Source organism: Leopardus geoffroyi, chromosome B2 (genome assembly GCF_018350155.1).
Source record: "Leopardus geoffroyi isolate Oge1 chromosome B2, O.geoffroyi_Oge1_pat1.0, whole genome shotgun sequence".
Taxonomy (NCBI): Eukaryota; Metazoa; Chordata; class Mammalia; order Carnivora; family Felidae; genus Leopardus; species Leopardus geoffroyi.
The window spans coordinates 3303862-3323434 of record NC_059332.1 but is presented as its reverse complement, the minus strand read 5'-3'; the positions used below and the strand labels follow the sequence as shown (position 1 = coordinate 3323434).

At 51.2% G+C, this 19573-nt stretch overlaps 2 long non-coding RNA genes and 4 other non-coding genes across 8 annotated transcripts; 3 read left to right on the top strand and 3 right to left on the bottom strand.

Moving 5' to 3' along the window:
* The first annotated feature begins 2676 nt into the window (after positions 1–2676).
* LOC123609538 lies at positions 2677–10123 on the top strand. Its single transcript, XR_006717811.1, has 2 exons — positions 2677–3075; positions 5913–10123. It is a non-coding gene; the product is annotated as an uncharacterized LOC123609538 (long non-coding RNA).
* TRNAH-GUG lies at positions 3135–3206 on the top strand. Its single transcript has one exon. It is a non-coding gene; the product is annotated as a tRNA-His (tRNA).
* TRNAV-UAC lies at positions 8501–8573 on the bottom strand. The gene has a single exon. It is a non-coding gene; the product is annotated as a tRNA-Val (tRNA).
* Positions 10124–10654: 531 nt separating the features above from the next.
* On the bottom strand, positions 10655–19505 carry LOC123609521. 3 transcript variants are annotated; one of them, XR_006717788.1, is made up of 5 exons: positions 19392–19505; positions 18329–18493; positions 15424–17078; positions 14942–15102; positions 10655–10906 (listed from the first exon to the last, which is right to left on the bottom strand). It is a non-coding gene; the product is annotated as an uncharacterized LOC123609521 (long non-coding RNA). The 3 variants fall into 3 exon arrangements; XR_006717787.1 differs by having other exon boundaries at positions 14942–17078; XR_006717789.1 differs by lacking the exon at positions 19392–19505 and adding an exon at positions 18699–18899 and having other exon boundaries at positions 14942–17078.
* Positions 12901–12974, top strand: TRNAT-AGU. The gene has a single exon. It is a non-coding gene; the product is annotated as a tRNA-Thr (tRNA).
* On the bottom strand, positions 19288–19361 carry TRNAI-AAU. Its single transcript has one exon. It is a non-coding gene; the product is annotated as a tRNA-Ile (tRNA).
* Positions 19506–19573: the final 68 nt, after the last annotated feature.

The window sequence follows — 19573 nt, the reverse complement described above, 5'->3', positions numbered from 1 at the left end:
GGAAACTTCACTAGCATGTAAGCTGAAAGAGGTCAGTATGGCAGCTAGTGTTTCACCAGAAGAAGGACGCTCAGACTGAATACTTTGATATCGTCTCATTGGCGTGTGAAGAGCAGGGAGCAAGGTGTTAAGAAGTCACAAGGGACAGAGAAGCTGATCCATGGAGGCCGTCACCACCCCCCACCCTCCCAGCCCCAGAGGGCAATGGGAGGAAAGGGAATCTGGAGACAAAGGGTGCTCCTTCCTCCGTGTAAGCTGCCAAATCCAGCCGGGAAGCCGGAGGGCAAAGATTGAATTGGTCGTTTCAGGGGTCAGCCTCCCTGCCGGTGAAGGAGGGGAGAGCAACTCTCTGGCCCAGCCTTTCCCCTTGTTCCCCGTCTCCTCTTGTCCTTTCCCACGTGAAAACTCTGTATTTCCAACACGGGAGGGTGTACTGGCAGCCTGCTCACCGGATAATTTCAGTTTGTTCAGAGACCCACCTTAAATTTAACGTGTTACCACCTTCTTAGAAGGTGTTGGGGTAAAAAGTGAGAAATAATCAGCTGACAGAATACAAAGCTACTAGGGATCCTGCTTCCGATCAGGAGGCTTGAATTCGCCATCTCACTTCCTTCTAAAGACTCATTCCTTATCACCCTGACCTCTGCGAGCACCTCAGCCGCATTCTTACACACATGGGGGTAAAATCTATGCCTTTATTCCCGTGGGACTCATGTCCCTGCCAGTCTTTTTTTTTTTTTAATTGTTCCGCCACAATGTTTTTAGTGCCCAGGGTTGGTGGCAAACAATACTTAGAAGCTTCTCTCGGTTCCAGTAGTATCTTTTTCGCCCCCATTGGATAACAGACACCCAATTACTTCCTGGAAATTGGGATGAATCATCCCAGCGAGAAGAGGAACTCTTTTCTCTGCCTATTGGCTCAGTGGCATGGAGAGACTAAAATGCACAGAGGCCGTCCTCAGCCTTTAAATTTGTTGAAATTGACTAATCAATTAATTTGAAAACTGACAATGCGCCCTCCTGGACACCTTTCTCTACTGGGCATGAAGACCTTCAAGCCCTCGGAGCTGAAGTTCACAGGGGTAGGATGCAAAATTCTCCTAATGGATTACCGGGTGTAATGATGAGAGGGGCCATTCTCACCTTGACCCCTTGATTCCCAGATCCGTGCATTCTGAATACAGAGGGATGGCTTTCTGTGTTGCCCGTTGTTTTAAGGCACGGTTGGAAGGACCACCCTGTAGGACAAAAACTTGAAGATCCTCGCCTTTCGGTTAGTGGCATAATGAGCTTCCAGAAGGCCATTTCACAGTTCTATCAAGCCGCTAGCTTCTGGGTGATGCGTGCACGTTATGACCGGTGAATACCATGGGTACAAGGCCATTGCCTCAAAGTATGTGCCCGACTTAGAGGCACTGTTTGGGGTTCCATGATGACGGGAAGGGTATCCCGTGGGCCCGTGGATGGTGGTAGGAGCTGAAACATATAAACAAGGAAAGCAAATTCAGGCCCCAAATAGGTGTCTACCTTGTAAGGAAAAATCAGTGCTTCCTCCGTGAAAGAAGGGTCTGGTGTAATCAAATCGCTAACTCGTGGCCACTTGATGAAGCCCCGAAAGTCACCCGGTAAGGACGCTCAGCAGCGACCTCTGCCGTTGGCAAGCAGGACAGTCAGCAGTGATGGTGGCCCACTCGGCTGGGTGTTGGTGAGCGTTTGATTTGAACCTGCCCAACTCTGTACAGGGAGAATCTTGCCCTCGCTGTTTGGCCGGGGAAAGAGGTTAACTGATGCCCACAGAGAGGTCACCGTTTCCACCTGATGGTTAACAGCCTTCATGGGAGGAGCCCTCTGGTAATCACTTTGGGGTGACTCGAATACCTTCGGATGCACACCCAGTGCTGTGCTGATAGGATTTCCCTTACCCTTGGGCTGAGTTGTAACTTACAATGCACAGCCAGCCAGTTCTACTGGTGCTAGAATGCTCTGCAAAGCCAATCGAAACGGGCCATGATTGCCAAACCTCTGTTAACTGGTCTTAAGGAGTTCCCCACGACCTTATTGAAGGAGGTTGAAGGAGGCGTAGCCAGGCAGTAGGAACAGATGCCAAAGGAGTTCAGACTGCATCACACACGCACCCCAGACCATCTCAGTTCTGGTCTTATCTATAGAATTTCACTTTCAAATAAGATGCTACTGTGAGTACCCAGTTGTATGATTCAGTAGATCATAGAACACCTGGGGAATATCTGGGGACACACATCTACTTTGTGTCCCAACGTCACGCATTCGGTAACTATAATGGCTCAGGAGGTGTCAGAGGCTACTTTCACATAAAGAACCGTTGTCATTAGAAGAAGCCATGGCCTTACTCTAAGTCCCCGGGTGTAGTACTCTTCATGAGGTTTGCAAGAGTCTCTTGGAGCATCCCCGTGCGCCACGGATAACCTGTACTGGGAGGAATGTGTCGCGCGGAGAGGGGAGGTCAGCAAAGCTTCCCGGACGAACTGAAGCTACTGTATCCAACCGGGTGAAGAGCAGGCCGAGGGCAGGGCAGCCCGCCAGGGGGCAGGGCCGTCCCGAGGGGCTTCCGGTCCACGCCGGCAGCGCGCAGTCGGGTCCCGGTTCTGGCAGCCGGGGAGGCAGGAGGAAGAGGCCGGAACGAGGCCGGAGCCCCTGGCAGGTGCACCGGGCGGCACCCAGCCGCGCGCTCCGGGGACCCCGGACCCGGCCTGCGCGCCGGGCCCCGCAGATTCTGGCCGGTTGGGGCACAAAGGGGCCCCAGGATGCCTCTCTCCGAGGCAGCACGTCTCCAGCCTGCGGCCAGAGCGCAGAGGACCACGCGTCGTAAAACTCGGGCAGAGACCCGCGTGGGCCGGGGCGTGGGCGTTCCCGCCCCCGGCGAGGGGCCGCCAGGGTCGGTCACGTCCATGTGGCGGAACTTACTGTTCCTCCCCTTCGGTTTGCTCGCCAAGAGCACAGTATCGGAGCGGGGAGGGCAGAGCAGTCATCGGGGTGAGCAATTCAAAAAAAAAAAAAGGACGGACGGCCCAGTGCAGGTGTCTCCCGACGACACAGGTAGGCGTTGCTGACAAAGGAGGAAGGCCGGGCCGGGAGCGGGTGGCCCGCGGTGGCGCGCCGTGATCGTATAGTGGTTAGTACTCTGCGTTGTGGCCGCAGCAACCTCGGTTCGAATCCGAGTCACGGCAGGAGTGTGTGGTGCCCGCCTTTTTCATCGCGACCAGGGGACGCCTGCGACCCTTGTCCTTCACCACCAGCCCGGCCTCGGGCATTCCTGTCTCTTTTTAGCGCTGTTCTCCCCCACCATGCCCAAGTCCCGTGGCCCTGTGGGCACTGGCTGCAAGTCCCAAGAAGAAGCTGAAGTGACAAAAATACACATAGAAACCTTTTCCTTTTCAACAGGAGGAAACGACTGTCCAAACGCAGGCCCAGGTTGAGGATGGCGGTCTTCCCTAGGGACAAAGGCCTGATTATGAATCACGCCTGCTGAGTATGGTGGCTGGGCCAGGGCTGAAAAACTGACCTTCTGATCATCTGGAGAAAATTGGGGAGGGGGAGGGGAATACGGCTCAGAAGAATAACCCCTACCTCTAGCCTCTCCCGTTTCCAGAATGATTTAGAAAGGGGCAGGTGGACAGGTCAGGCGGGTGTAGGGAGAGCTGAGCTGAGGTGGAGGTGTCTGGAGGGAGGCCCCCAGACCCCCAAGAACTCCCAGGAGCTCGACAACCCACAAATGGCGTCTCCTCTCTCCTGGGCCTTGTGGATTTTGAACGCTCAAAAAAATACTATTTGCCGTCTATTTTTGTCATATTTTTGTAGCAGCTTTTAGCAATTTCCGCATGAAGAGCTCCGATTTCCAAAAGCTTTCCCTTCCTAAGGCTTCAGTGGCCCCCGTTCCTTCCCCAACTGTCTAGGGGACGTAGGGTCTGACGCCCGCACCCACAAAGCTTCTGAGACGTTGTGACTGAGGCTTCTTGTACTGCCGGGGTCACCTCACGGGCAGCCCCGGTGGCCCGACCGCAGTCATACCAGTCACCCAGGGTCACCCGTACCACATCTACTCAGTTTTCTCTGTTACGTGTGTTACTTCCACTCAGTCTTAGAGGCGCAAGGACAGGGACCAAGCGTGTGTTTTACATGGTGAGGACAGGGGTCAAGTGCGTATTGACCCAGAAGGACCAGCTCCTGTCGATTCTTTCGCCACCAGTGAACGAGGAGACTGGTTGAGAACAGAGACAAACGGCTTGGTCCGGAAGTTCTCCAGAACACATGTTCTCCAGCTCTTAGTGGCCCGAGGAGTAGGTCATGGGCTGTGGCCCAGAGGCCACCTCTTAGTAGCAGGAGGGTTAGTGTCCTCGGTCTGGCCCCGAATTCTCTCGTGGCACCAGGCGAGTGCGGGGTGAAGACCTACGCTCTGTGATTTGCTCAAAAGGCCCGGAGCTTGCTTGGCGTGGCCCGTATGTTTACCTGGTACTCTGTGCGTGTTTCTATTAGATGTATATTAGATTTATATTAGATATATTAGATGCTCTGCTCATGGCTCTATTGTGTAACGTTGAACGAACCTCAGTGGCAAATCCGGTCTAAACCGAGCGGCGGGGGGTGATAAAAACCGCCTCGTCCAGGGAGTCCTTTTACGTAGGCGTGAATATCGGTCTGGGAGCCTCCTACACAGCGTGCCAGCCACGTCTGCAGGCAGGAAACTGCCCTCCTCGACGGCACTCGCGGTCCGGCTTTTAAACTTCTCTGCGCCCCATCGTCCTCCTCTCTCAAGGGAAGCGAAGGAGAATTACCCCTTCCTACAACTGTTCTGAAGATGTAAGGGCATGACGGGCGTGGTGGCACCGGCTCGGTGAGGTACAAACCCCAAAGCGATCCAACGAGCCATTGTCGTTATTGGCAAATAAAGAAAGCGCGTCGCGTCCTCCACGGAGGAAGGGCTTCGCGCGGTGCTGATGGTGCGGACACTGGAGCCAAAGTCAGCATCTTCTTAAGGGGCCTGACTGGCGCGCCGTGCCGTTTTGATGGGGAGAAGCTAAGAGCAGGAAGAGCTCTTTGTCCGTCCTCAGGATTAAGGTTTATTTCAAGATCTCGGCGAGGCCGCGGGGAAAGCCGATCGTGGCCAAGACGTTTGCCATAGTAGGTTATATACGTTCGGGGAAAGCACGCAGGGAGGTCAGGGGGGGAGGCAGATCAGAGGAAGCGTGGCCACAAGTCCGGGAATCAGGAAAAGGACAGATTTACGTCCAAGAAGCTTTGTTGTCCTGTGAGCGGAAGTCAGAGGGAGCGCCCGGGGCAGGGGCCATTTCTCCCAAGAGGGCAGCAGGCCGACTCTAGACTCTATGTAGGCCGCACCAGCGCCTCCTTCGTGCTAACACGGCTGCTCAGATTGGAAAGCTTTTCAAGAGGAGAGGGGGAGGGCTTTTCCTCCAGGGCCCTAGGCAGGCTTCAGCTAGACTCGTAAAAGGGAATAGCCAGGCCTCACCAAGAACCCCGGGCAGGAGAGCTGCGTGCATACAGGTCCCGCCTGGGGACCAGCTGGGCAGTGAGCACGAGCTCCCGGCCCGCGTCCGGACACATCAGAGGCCGCCCCACACTTGACCCGAACCTCACCCGCGCGGGCCTCCCAAGGCCCGGCCTCCAGTCTTTCCTCTAAGTGTGAGGCCCGGGGCAGGACAGACCGCCCCGGACAGAGGCTGGAAGGCGAGAGGGACAGCAGCAGGCCCTAAGCTGAACAGAACAGGTGAGAGCGGGCTCAAGGGACAGAGAGACATCGATTCGCGTGGGATCTGCCTCACAGCTCTCGGTAGACCCTTGGCCGAGGCAGAATTGTTAGCCATCCTCCTCCACGGCCGTAGCTAAAATGCCTAAACGCTTTGCTTTTCGTATTTCAGCCTTTGATCCGCCTCTCATGAACTTCGATGTACATTTTGAAGTGTGGACTTTTCCCCAACACGTGTAATTGAGTCAGGAAGACTTAACGAAGAGTGGACATGCCCTCTGGACCCGCCCTGCCGCCCACGTCGGATATGATGGTTTCATTATTGGCCTCGATATTGTGCCGTCCATTCTGCTCCACTGGCTTACTTCTAGATCTCTGCGAAAATGCCATGCATATTGTTATCCTTTACGGTACATCTAGTATTTACAAGAGGAAGCCGTCCTACTTTCTTTATCTTCTTTTTAAAAATGATTTAGCTGGCGTGGGTGCCTGGGTGCTTCGGTCGGTTGAGCGGTTGAACAGCCGACTCTTGACTTCGGTTCAGATCTTGCAGTTCGTGAAATCGAGCCCCACGTCCGGCTCTGTGCGGACTGTGCAGAGCCTGCTTGGGATTCTCGCGCTCCCTCTCTCTCTGCCCCTCCCCACTCTCTCTCTCTCAAAATAGGTAAGTAAACATTTTAAAAAATGATTTAGCTGGCTAAATCTCTCCGGTTCTTCCAAGTGTTAGGATCTGTTGGAGCTCTGACGGAACTCTCATTTAATATATATAATTTTAAAGAGACTTCGTATTTTTCCCTTATAAAGCATTTTCTCCCCTTGATACAGTGTTTCTCTGTGGTGACTTAAGCAGTTTTTGATATCTCTCCATAATATTGGAGAGATGTAATATGGATAATGTAAACATTATCCATAATTTGTCAGATTCATTCTTGGGTATGATTTTTTAGGCCTTATTTTCTGTATGTTTCCGAATTAAAATTACGCAAAGTAGCAAGCGTGCCCAACTCAGGTATTGACTTGAAACGTTCCTCGATCCTCTTTTTTCTCTATGGATAATATCATATTATCTGCAACTAACGATTCCTTATTTATTCCTTTTCAATTCTTATATATTCCCTTCCAGTTTGAAATCGTCCTAACAGACCATGATTGCTCCTCCCACAAGGAATGAGTGACCTTCATTTTATTTGCACGGCTTTCTATAGGTCTTATTTCAACCCCAAATTCACGCACAAGTTATTGAAGTCTCTTTCGAGGGTGTCTCTCCACATCCCAGTTTCTCTGAGCTGTGCACCCCGGGAAGAATTCCTCCCCAGACCTTCCTGAACCCCCGCAATCCCACCCCCCCCCCCTTGCCTCACATTTGCATCTGGAACTTTCTGTATCCCCAGTCTCCCTGTTTCTCAACTTGCATTTTCATTTTTACCTAGATCCTGGGGAAGGCAGGAGTAAAGGTAAATTTCACAGGGCAAAGCACTTTTGAAAACGTCTCCCACGCTCATACTTGACGGATACTTGGGTTTCACGTGGCATCCACCGTGGATTTGGTCTTGAAGACTGGAAGCCGTCGCCTCACTGTCTTCTAGCTTCTGGCCTCAGTCTTGAAAAGTCAGTGAGTCTGTCAACGGATCTACTTTGTGTTTTCTTCCCACCCCCCCCCCCCCCCCCGGAATATTTTAGGCTCTTTTCTATTTCCTCGGTAGTTAAGTATCAGATTATTTTTATCCTTTTTACTGAATATTCAGTGATCCCTGACCACCTAGAATTTTTTGCGTAGGGCTGGGATATGTACCTGATTCGGGGGAGGTTCTCTTCCTTGCATTTTCCCTATTATTTCTAGAAGTAATATTACTGGAATTTTGCACATCCTCGGCTTTCCCTCTATCATACTTATTTTTTTATTTTTTTTCTCTCCTTCAGCACTATGTTTTTGATCTGCCAGGATACTACCACACTTTAGGATCCGCTTCGTGGATTTTCCATTTCTGCTAATACCTCTTTCTTTTACAGAAGCCTCTTTCCCCGTGTCGACAGGCCTGTTTCGGCATTCAGTGAGGTCTCCCACCTCTCTGGGCATAGCGTTTGTTCTCCGTATGGTTCTATCGTAGCCTTGATCCTCACGGCTCTTCTCCCCCGTCTTTTATTCCCTTTCTGTAACATAGTCTTCAAATACGTAACAACGCTGGCTTCTCCATGCCTAGTCAAGAGCAGGGCACTTGACTCAAGTCAAGGGGACTGGCTGCTCCGGGTGTCTGTGGTGGAGGAGGACTGGAGCCGGCCCCGGAGGCCCTGGGAGGTCGGTGTCCCTTGTTTGCAGCGCAGAACCGCCCCCCCTACCGCGTCCGGCGCTCGCGGCCGGGAGGCGGGTCGCCCCGGCCCGGAGGCCCAGGCTGCGCACTGCTGACCTGAATCCCTCGCTCAGGTCTGCGGTTTTAGGAATCCCTGCACATCGGGCGCTCGGTGTCTTGGGGAGAAAACTCGGGCTTCACGGACGCCGGTTCCTTTCTGTCTCTGACGGCGGCTGGACGTGGCAGGAAACGAGACTCTTTTTCTGGGACCCCCTGACGCGGCTGCACCCGCCTCCAGCTGAGCGATGTATGAAGGTGAATCTCCCAAGCGGTTCGCGGTTCTGGTTTTCCGTTGGCGCTGTCAAAGCCTAAAGTTTAAAAAAAAAAAAAAAAGCCGCCTAAAATTGAAGCTGAAGGGCAAGCCCGCTCGGTTTGCGTCCGACCGGGCGCGGAAAAGAAGCGCCGCCAAAGCTGGTTCCACTGGGGATCGAACCCAGGACCTTCTGCGTGTAAAGCAGACGTGATAACCACTACACTATGGAACCGCAAGCCGGCAGAGGCTGGCAGGTCTCTCCATACAAAAGTTTCCGAGCAAACACGTCGAAGGAAAACCGTTTCTAGTCCCCCCACCGCCCCGGAAAGAGAACGAGCCCGTCCGCGCCGAGGGAGTCGCGCCCCCGGCGCGTCCCGCTCGCGCCCCAGCTTGAAACATCCTCGAGCCAAGTCCCGTGGGAACACGCGAGAAGAAACTAGGGGCGGCAGCGTTCTCGACCGGTGCCCCCTCGGGGCGCGCCTGGGCCACTCCGGGTTCCTCCGCTGGTTCAAGACGCGCCTGGTTTCGAGCCGCGACCCCCAAGTACGCATGTCTGGCGTATTGATTATTTTGAGTTAAAGGCGCTGGAAAAACAGGAGGGGAAGGAAGAACTCTCTCGCTTGCCTTTTTCCTGCTGAGAGCAGGAGGTAAAGGAGCCAGGTGAGAGGCGCCCTCCCTGTCCCGGGGGGAAGGACCCTTCTGATCACCGAGACCAGGCCAGGAGAAAGCTGCACCGAACCCGGTTAAACCAACCCTTACCTGCCACTCGCTTGGCCCCGGCTCACTGTCCTCGGCCCAGACCCCTTCTCTTGCCCGGCTTTCCCAACGTGTGTGCAACCTAGCACGTGAGGCCGGGGCTCTAACTGCTTTGAGACTTTGTGTGAGCATCCCCCCGCCCCCCATGTCAAAATTGCTTCATGAAATGTGTGTTTCCATCAACCTGTTTTATATCAGTTTAATCTGTAGGCCCGGCCAGAAACCCTAAAAGCTCAGAAGAGAGATTTTACCTCCCTTACACAATCTTTCTCTCTCTCTCTCTCTCTCCCTTCCTCTGACACAATGCGGCTGTGACCGTCTCCGGGCAAACTCCAGGCCCCACTCTCCAGAGCCTCGGTGAAGGGCTGGGAGCCTTTTGAAAGTCAAGTCACCGGTGAGGGCCACGAGGCCGAGGACGCTGCGTGCGGGCCATGTAATCCCGGGTGTTCCTTGGTGTTGTCCAGGCTCTTCTCAGTCTTCATTTCTGCTTAGAATCAAATTACAGCAGACTTAGACGCTGATGGACTCGAGAGGGTTATGCCGAATCCGTGGTGGGCGAAGACCACGATGCAAAGATCCAGTCGTGCCCCCATTAAACGCTGCCTAGCAGGATTTTTGCCCCCAGCTCTTGTCCTGAGGTGCAGGATTACAGGAGAGAGAAAAATAAGCAAAGAGCCTGAGAACAAAAACAGAAATGCGTAGGTTTTCCGGAACCAGTAAGAGGGGTTTCCAGTCCATATTGAAAAGGACCAATTAGAAGACAAGATTATGTGCCACAAGCAAGGATTGGACCCCCGCAGACTTTAAGTGCAGAACCTTACCCACTCATCCGTCCCAGCAACTTAGAACTGGGATCCTCCTATCTTTTTCTTCCAGGAACCAAAAGACTTGTTTTCAGTTTAGGGAGCCTGCGATTGACGTCAGAGGTCTACGCAACTTGGGCCCAGGCTTACAAGAATATAAACAAAAACCAAATCTTTGCAAGGTTATCTGCTGGGAAATTCGTAAAATATCATTCAAACAGTGTTTTATTAAGATATATTCTTTACAGGGGCGCCTGGGTGGCTCAGTCGGTTAAGCGTCTCGCTCTTGATTTTGGCTCAGGTCCATGATCTCACAGTATGTGGGATCGAGCTCTGCATCGGGCCATGTGCTGACAGCACAGGGCCTGCTTGGGATTCTCTCTCTCTGCCTCTCTCTCTCTCTCTCTCAAAATAAATAAATAAACTTCTAAAAAATAATAAAAATAAACTAAAATAGATTCTTTCCATGCTATGACTTGTACTGTGTGTTAGGGAATAATCGGATTCTCCCCAACCTTGCAGACATATGTTCTAACAGGAAAAACACATAATTTTATGAAATATGTAATTGCATAAGAAACGTGAAGCAGCTAAGAGAAAGGAAACCTAGGACGCTAAGTGAGCAAGTTCACCTGCTGGGCACCCTTACCAAACCAAAAAACTCTTGAGAATTGGAAGACACAATTCCAACAGATTGTCATAAAAAACCAACACACTTATCTAGAAAAGTAGATGGATCGACGTCTCAAACGTGAAAAAGAAAATCGACACATTTTTTGTTGAGAGAGGAGAACAGTTTTTAACTTAGTAACAGAGAAAGGCCCTTTAAGCCTAACCTCAAAAGGGCAAACCATGGGCCGGGCGGGGGGAAGACAAACCCTTAACAAAAGGAAGGATCCGCCATTAGGTTCCTCCATCAACAGGCCAGTGGGTCACATAACGGGGGACGATATTTCCAGATCCCAGGTTCACAGCGGTCTAATAACCACGATACACCACACAGCCCCTGCGAATCAACGTGAAAGATCCATCAGCCTCAGTAAGAACACAGGCGAATTATAAGAGTCCACGCCAATGGCCAACAAACATAAACAGATGCTCAAACTAAGGCAAACTTTGAGGCAACAGTGATGAGACGCATCGCTCTACACATATTAGATTACAAAGTGGAAAGCTGACTCGTGCTGAGCGTCCAGACCAGGATAAAGGGGCGTGCAGAGCGGTGCAGTGTGGACTTAGCCATTCTGCTCCTACACGCACATCCCAGTGAAACTCTCCACCACGTATGTAAAGGGGGTGGATGAAAAGGCGGTGTTATTTGGAACTGGGGGGGACCTGCGGGGGGCAGTGGAGGCAACCTGGGTGAGTCCATCACTGGGACGGAAGAGAGGAAACAGTGGGAGCGCCCACTATTGGGAATTTATACGGCATTAGAAGCAACGACTGCGGAGCACAGGACAACTCTGATGGATCTTGAAGTCAGTATGTTTTTTTTAAACATAACTTGTCGTCAAATTGGCTTACCTAGTCATAATCTTTTTGAAAGGCATAAGACTAGATAATATGCCATTTATGTAAGTGTGCAACATATGTGCACGGAATTTCAACTTTGCAAAAAATACACCTCAAAATGGCCGTGCCGTAAACAAACGAGCTGGTACCAGGAGAGGAATGGCAGCAGGACCTGGGGACGAAGGGAAAGCGTAACCCTCAGGCGACACGAGAAAAGGCCAACCGGGTTAGGTACAGGCGAGGCTGGCTGGGAAGAGAGCCAGGGGGGCGGGGCTGGTGTCCAGAGGAAAGCAGGTGTACAGAGATCTGCCTGTCCCCAGGAGATCTCCGAAGTGATCTGTCACCCCTGCAGCGTCTTGCCCTTTGTGGCTGCCCAGGAACGCACATGCCCTTGTCGCTCAGAACGCACAAAGCAGCATCTAAACGTCTCAGGATGACGGCCCCACCTGCTCTCTCCACGCTGAGCCGCGCTCGGGCCCCAGGTGCCACAGTCCCCTCCTGCTTTCGTCCACCTGGCGCAGAACCTGTCAGAGGACAGGTCGTGTGACTCTGCTAAGACCCCCCGCCCTGCGCCAAGCCCAGATCCCACAGCACCCCGTGGGGGTTATCTGTCACACTCTGCCCCGATTTCTCCCTCTCCGTACCCTCTTCTCAGTCCTTCTGTCTTGACAGAGACCAAGGCGGTTTTAACCCAGCGGGTCAATCCGCGAACGGAACGAGACTGTGCCAGGAGTAAAGTGTCCTCCTGCGGAACTCCCCACCGAGCAACAGATCTGTTGGGGTCCAGACTGTCTTGGAAAGAAAGGGCCTGACAGTGGCTGGTCTGGGCACGCTGGAAGCAGGGCGGCCCCAATTCTGCCTCGGTGTGTGCTCATCGCTGCTTGCTGTCCTGAGCCAAGTTAGATATAACAGAGGGACGCGTGACAGCCTTGCTCCAGTGCAGGAAATCAGCTCAGAAGGTCGCCCCGTGGGTTTGTAACCCGGCAGTAGTCGGATTCGTTCTTACATCCCCCCTTATCTATCTGGCAGGTGGGGGGGGTAGGGGTTGGGGCAAATTGTTGGAACGTGTTTTCTTCGCCTCCCTCTAGAACACAAATTCTGTCAGAAAAGAAAGTTTTGTCTATTTTTTGTTCACTGTTCTATCGCCCATACCTAGAAAAGGGCTTGACCGGCTAGTGACTCCCGATTGCGGACAAAGGATTTAAAGAAGAAACAAAATTAAAATGTGTTGCAATAACCAATACGTCCTCTAGATGGCGAGAGTCTCCATGAAATAGGAATTTAACCCATTTTTAATTTGAAAATTTTTAAACCTTTCTTGCATTGAAGAATGCATCTTCTTTAAACGTTGGAGGTTTCCATTTAAGTACACGCTCGGAAACACAGATATCGTCTCTTGGTCACAAAACGAAGTGAGTTTCTGACAAGTTGCTACAACTCACAGAAAACGGTATAAATATGATATAACTGAACATAAACTCAAAAAGGGGCTCTGTGGCTTAGCTGGTCAAAGCGCCTGTCTAGTAAACAGGAGATCCTGGGTTCGAATCCCAGCGGGGCCTTCTTTGTTTAGTTTTCTGTTTTTCCATAGTGGAAGGTGCCACTAAATATGTTGGAGAGGCATTAAAGAATCTGTGTGGCGGGTAAGCCTGCGCTGAATTGTTATTCCAGGCGAGGAGAGTCTCTTGCCAGGCCACTGCCATCCCATTATGAGGGCCTGGGGTGAAGGGAAAATGAGGAAGGTTTCTGTAGTTGGTAGAAAGTGACGGGTTTGCGGATCGCAGGTAGGACTGGGTTAAGAACTGAGTGACAGGTGCCTTGCAGTAGAGATAGAAAGCAATGCGCCACACTGTGGCTTGGAGGTTCGGTCCCAGACCTCTGAACCTGGGACATCTTCAGCTGAGGGAGTGTGGTTGTCCGTGTCAGGCAGGGAACAAGCCAGGGTGTCTGGCTTGAGTCAGACTCCGATTTTATTTTTTGAGATCAAGTAAGAGAACAGCGGCCAGACTTGGACCCTCGCCACTTTGGTTTTGTGCGGGCCCGGGAAGCGCCGCCTTTGTGCATCAGATGCACGTTCTGGGCGAAGGGGAGAGACTGGAGCTCGGGGAGGAAACAAACCACAAACAGACTGGCGCCTTCCTGAATCTACGGAGCCCTGGCCTGCGCACTGGGCTTTTCCGCTTGATGTAGCGATCTCGAAGCTTCTGACTGGGGTCCCCTGAGAGTCACTGTCTCTTCACCTAGCGCAAGCGGCCCAGCCCGGCGCCCGGCGTCCCGTTCACACCGCAGCAACCCTGAGTTCATCGTTTATTCATAGCAGTTCCCCACACCCAACTTCCAAAGGAATGTGAACAAACAAGACGGCGAAGGTGGAGGACTAGGCCACCCCCATATATGCCACTTGGGCAAAAGGATTGTTGTGAGCAGAAAGCGAGAGAGAGGAATTAGGACAGAAGTTTGCCAAGAGACTCTTGTGCCCTCTCTGCCGGGAAAGACGGAGGTTCACCCCCAGACAACCTTAGACCCCAACAGCCTGGAAATCAAATAACAAACTTTACTGACTGGCCTGTCTCCTGCCCTTGGCCTGACACGCGTTCCTTTGTTGCGTGACTTCACCACAAATCCACTGCTCTTTGTTGAAGATGCCGCGTAAGCTGGACTTCTAAGCCACGGCGACAGTTACTTGTTCTCCCCGGGTGTCCCCACCTGTCCCCGGGGCAAACGGGTTAACAAACTTCGGTCGGTTTTTCCTTCTTACTCGCTCGTTACCGGGGTCTCGGCGAAGACCTCAGAGAGGCAGCGGGGCACTGTCTTTCCCACCTCAGTCACAAGCCTCGAGTACCTCTAATTCTGCAGGATTGCTGCTTGGGAACCCAATCCAGTGAAGGCTGAAAACACCTTGGGAACCCAGACATCACATATTAGTGTCACTCCTGCCTGTTCCCTACCAGAAACTTGGGCGGGAGGGACAGATATGCCACAGGTATGTCAGGAAGTGGCCCCGAACAATCCGTGTCACAAGTAGGAAGTCAAACTCACAAACCGAGGGCCAAACTCTGCCCACGTGACACTGTCCGATGCTCCAAAGTCACGACAATTACAGGGAGGCCTCCTCCATATTAGCTCATCGGCAGACCCCACTCGCGGCCTGGTTGATGGGTAAGGAAATGGAATCGTCGCTCCTCTCTCTCTTGCCACATTTAGGACAGGAGGAGGCAGGAAGTCAGGAGGAATGACAGAAGACGACACAGAACACAGGATGCCAACGTTTCAAGGTTTGCAAGATAACAGATTCAGTGAAGATTTTTTTTTAGAGAGGACAGGAAATCTTAGAGAGATAACAATTAGAACAGATCCAAGAAAGCAAGACAGTCAGATCAAAATAAACAAACAAAAAGGCCTCAAACGAAAGGAAAAATATTTGGAAATAAGAATATCTGACCATTTAGCAGCAGCGGCCTTGGTTTTTAAACAGATTTGTGAATCAGATCCTGAACTATGGCTTTTAAGGATCTGTGTGTTCGTTTACCTAACATGTACATTCTGGAACGGGCAGAACACTTCTCACGCTGAGGATCAATTACATCGCGAGAGCCTCCTGTTCCTTGTTTCATTCTTCAGCGTTCCAGTTGGTTCCCCCGGGAGGGAGGTCAGAAGCCTGGGATTTCACGGGCCCTTTACGCTGGAAAGCTGCAGTTGAAAAACACTGTAAACAATTGAAGAAACTACATCTTGAAGGCTTAAGTATCTAAAATACGAACCTGACTGGCAATGCTTGTTCCATTACAAACAATCCCAACACGCATTTTAAAAAATCGTACTTCTTAGCGCATTTGGAGATCGCACAGTCGGACACAATCCGTGTTGGTAACATCTCAGCAGTGGTGTGAAATCAGTGCCAACCTCGTGGACTCCTGAAGCCAGGACAGTGTCAGATTGCCCCAGGGTGTAGAAGAACATAATGATGGGCAAAACTGGCAGGTTAATTTTATTTATCCCCATTTAGAATACCTGAGCTTGAAGAGCCACGGAATATACCAAAATCTGGGAAGGTCTGCTTCACTTTGATGTGTTTGTTCCTTTGGTTAACTGCTCGGTGTCCTCACCCGTAATATGACCGGTTCTTTCTGTTTCCCCTGTGTAACCTTCTCCGACAGCAAATATTCTGTTTTTTAGCAGAATAAGCTTTATAGTTTACACTGAGTGTGTCGTCCTTCCTGAAGAAAACAAAGGTTTCTTACATAAGAATAATGTCGTTTACAGTCATGTTACCTTCTGTGCTTAGTTTTAACTGTTTTATTGTAACTTTGAAACCAATAACCACGTAAGTTCTCCAGCAATCATGGTTTGTTTCCTCTCCTAAGTGTTCAAATGTTCTGATCGGTTTTAACCTTTGCCTTCCCCAAATCGAATCCTAAATGTCAACTAAAACTTTCAAGGTACTGTTTCCACCTCCACCTGTGGTTGAGACTTCCCCGAAGGTGCCTGGAAAATCCTAACGATGCGTTCTGTCCCCTTGCAAAAAGACAGATACTGAAGAGAACCAGGGCTATTTGATATGCTATTATTGATGAGCTGCACAGGAAGAGGTGAAAATCAGAAGGGATGCCAGAAGGAGGGGGAGGGGGAGGAGGAAAAGAAGGAGGAGGAGGAGGAGGAGGGGAAAGGCCTAGGCTTCCCTAAGTCAGATTTGCATGGCTAAAACGTTAATATAAATATTCCAGAAATTGTACACCGAATGGGAAATTCCTGGAGACTTATCAGTGCTCTTACTGCCCATGACATGTTTCCATCAACATAGAAAGTCCTGGTGCTGTTTTCTCTGATATTAGACAACAGTAGTGAAGTGTAATCAGTCATAATTTTAGCTATTTTTTTAAACGTTTCCTTGGTCGCAACTTTATTTCTTTAATTTGAATCTAGCATCTTCTGGGCTTCTGAATTTCAAATAGGATTTACATCACTTGCCTATGGAGTCTAATTAATGTATAAATATGTAGAACTTACTCCAGACTTACCACAACTGTCTCATATTGTTGATATATTATTCTTACTATGTGATTTGTATATTTGCAGCATATTAGGTCTCAGGATTATTATATGTCTGTTTCAAGACTTTTTCTCTGTGGGAATTACGTTCATCCACTGCTATAAATCCCATGCAGTGTTTTCTAGGTCCTTTGAAAATATGGTAGATCACTATGTCTGTAGCTATTTTGTCTAAAACTTACTTTGGATTGGCTTTCTCATCTCGTTTTTGTATCACAGAAACAACCAAAACTCCTTAGTGGCAGTCTCCTCGTTATGAATTCTCACCAGATCTCTTGCTTTTGAAAATCGTTAAGTAATAAATTAATTACGGCCCCTTTAAATCCTCTGACATCTACACATAGTCATTCTGTTTTACTTCACTTCCCTGAAAGCATCTGCAATCAGCCACAGGCCAGCTTTATCTTCAACAAAGCACAAGTCTTCAAAGCCTCACAGGAGAAGACCACGCCACCAGATAGGCTTGGTTATAGACTCCGGATGGCGTGGCTTCAACAGCGTTGCGCCCATAACCATCCTACCGAGCCTGGAGTTCCAGAATTCTGCTCCAGAAGCCCCCTGAGTTCTGGAAACTGTGCTGGGGCGATGAAGGGACTCGGCCAGCAGAAAGATGCTTCCTGATCAGAGAAGAGAGAGAACACACTTTACTAAGTGTTCGCGTTATGTACATGGCAGCACCAAAGTGACAACAAAATTATGTCAGAATCTCACTCCTTGTTTATAGTAAAGCTGAGGAAAGAATAGGAACTTCTCTGTATCTCCTTGAGAAGCCAGTGGCTGCACCCTATGACGGTGTCCCGGAAATCTCATGACGGACCCCTGAGCTAATCCTGGAGGCACATTTTTACCTATCTAGAGGCTATCTGGCCCATAGCGTTAGAGATACTCTACACTGTAAGCACTGAAGACTGAACTTAATCCATAGAGATATCTATCTCTATTCTGAAGATTCCAGTAAGGACTCAGATTGACTAGGTGTCCATGGAGACCCTGCATAGGGCAGGGAGGGGAGACAAGGGCACTTTTCCCTACAGAAACAGAGAAAAACGTTGTCATTTACCCTGACACCCTGTTAACTCAAGATCTGGTGGAACAAGAATTACATAGGACTGACCGAGGGATGACTTCGTCTTTGTTTGGAATAGTGTGCAAGCTGCTATAGGATTCTACCTTCTAGATCCACAAAGAAGCCCTTTCTCTTTCCTCTTAAGGATCTATGCTAGAAGTTGTAACAGTTTAGTAGACTTCACTTTTGTGAACTGAAGCAGTTGAAAATATCCTGTTGTCTAGCAACATGCTCATTTGTCTATCTATCTGACTCATCGTTTTACCTTTTCCTGAAAAAATTACCTTTGAACACATCTATACAAAATTTCCTTCGATCAACGGTGTGCTTTGGAGCTCTACCCTACGGTTTCGCACAGAAAGTGTTTTATCCACATTATCACAGAAAATGGAAGAAAGGTGTCCTCTTCCCGTCCTCTCTCCAGCCCTGCTTGTGTACCTCTTGACTCAGGGGGGAAATGGATTGAAAAGTTCTCATTCAGCTTCTGGCCAGCTGGACCAACTCGACCGAAAAGAGGCTGTGTCCTAATAGCGTCTAACAGTGGCTGTGCCGTGTGCCGGCTCTGGGTAGATGCTCCAAGACACAGAGAGTAGGAAAAAGCAGGATGCGAAACAGTGCGCACAATGTAACACTTTATGCCCCACCGAGAGAAATGCATATTCATATTTACAGCTGCACGCATAGAGGAGAATATACAAGAAAGTGGGGGTAGCACTTCCTTCCACAGGGGAGACAGTGGTGACAGGTGGCAGAGTGACCCGAGAAGCAGCCCATGTAGTTACTGATACGAGAAGGTATTACCTTATCCGAGCCAGATGGAAACCGGGAGGCTCATCAGGCTCGCAGGAAGGGGTAGAAGGGCCGGGCTCCGTGCCGTGGGCGCGGGGCTGAGTCTCCTCCCAGGCTGTGGACGAGCGCAGGTCCGCCCAGGTCAGCATCGGCCTGTCGAGTCCTCGTACTTCACATCTGTGGGTGCGGTATTTCACATACAATGAAGTACTGAATATTCCTTGTTAGTTTTTTAAAATAGGTTTTTCAACCTTTAGCTTTGAGCCCGGCACTGTTCTTGACCTAGAGGATGCAGCACCGACCACACAGACGAAGCCCCGCTTTCTGGGATTCACTGAGCATCTCCTAAGGTCCCCGGCCCCACGCTCCAGGCACTGCTTACGTTACTATTTAATCAGTATGGCTCATGTCACTTTCGTGGCTGCCCGGAACTCAGCAACAGGGGGAAGCGCAGAGCACGTGGGCGGCCAGCGGGGCAGAGCCAGCGGCCTGGAGAAGCCGGTGGAAAGAACTCCGGGAAAGATCGGCGGGCGCTAGGACCCGGGGCAGGACCTCCGGAAAAGGACCGGGCGGGCGCTAGGACCCGAGGCGGCCCGAGGCTTCCCGCGCGCCCGCCGAGCGCGCGCGGCCTTGACCCGGGCTCCTGCTCTTTCCGGGGGTCCGGGGCGGCCCCCACTCCGGACGGAGGGAGCAGCCGCGGCGGCGAGCGCCTCCGGAAGCCCGGACTGCCGCAGGGCAGGGTCTCCCGAGGGGCGCAGGCCCTGTGACCGTCCCTACCGCCCCGCGTTCCCTCCCTCCGTTCCTTTACAAGCCCTTCCAGCCGGACTCTCGGGCGCCATTGCTTCTTTCACAAAAACAAGGCTTCCAGAAGCACCGCTCGGCAGTGGCGGCGTAGAACTCTCCGTAACCGGCTGTAGGGCTGCAGATTCCACGTGACGGGGTAACCGCAAAAGGAAAAACAGCGCACAGCTTGGCCCGTACGGGGATCGAACCCGCGACCTTGGCGTTATTAGCACCACGCTCTAACCAACTGAGCTAACCGGCCCGCCTTGGCGGGCTCGCTTTACTTACGTACTTTAAAGTCACCACGAACCAAGGGTGACGAGCGCCTTTCCCTACAGAAGGCGAGGATATGCTGTTTCTTCTAGAAGGAAAGGGAAAGGAGACGTCCCAGGGTCGACACAGCTGAGCAGGGCTCCTTCCCGGGAAAACCCGGTCCTTCCCAAACTGCAGAAGCACATAGACGGCGCCGAGCGG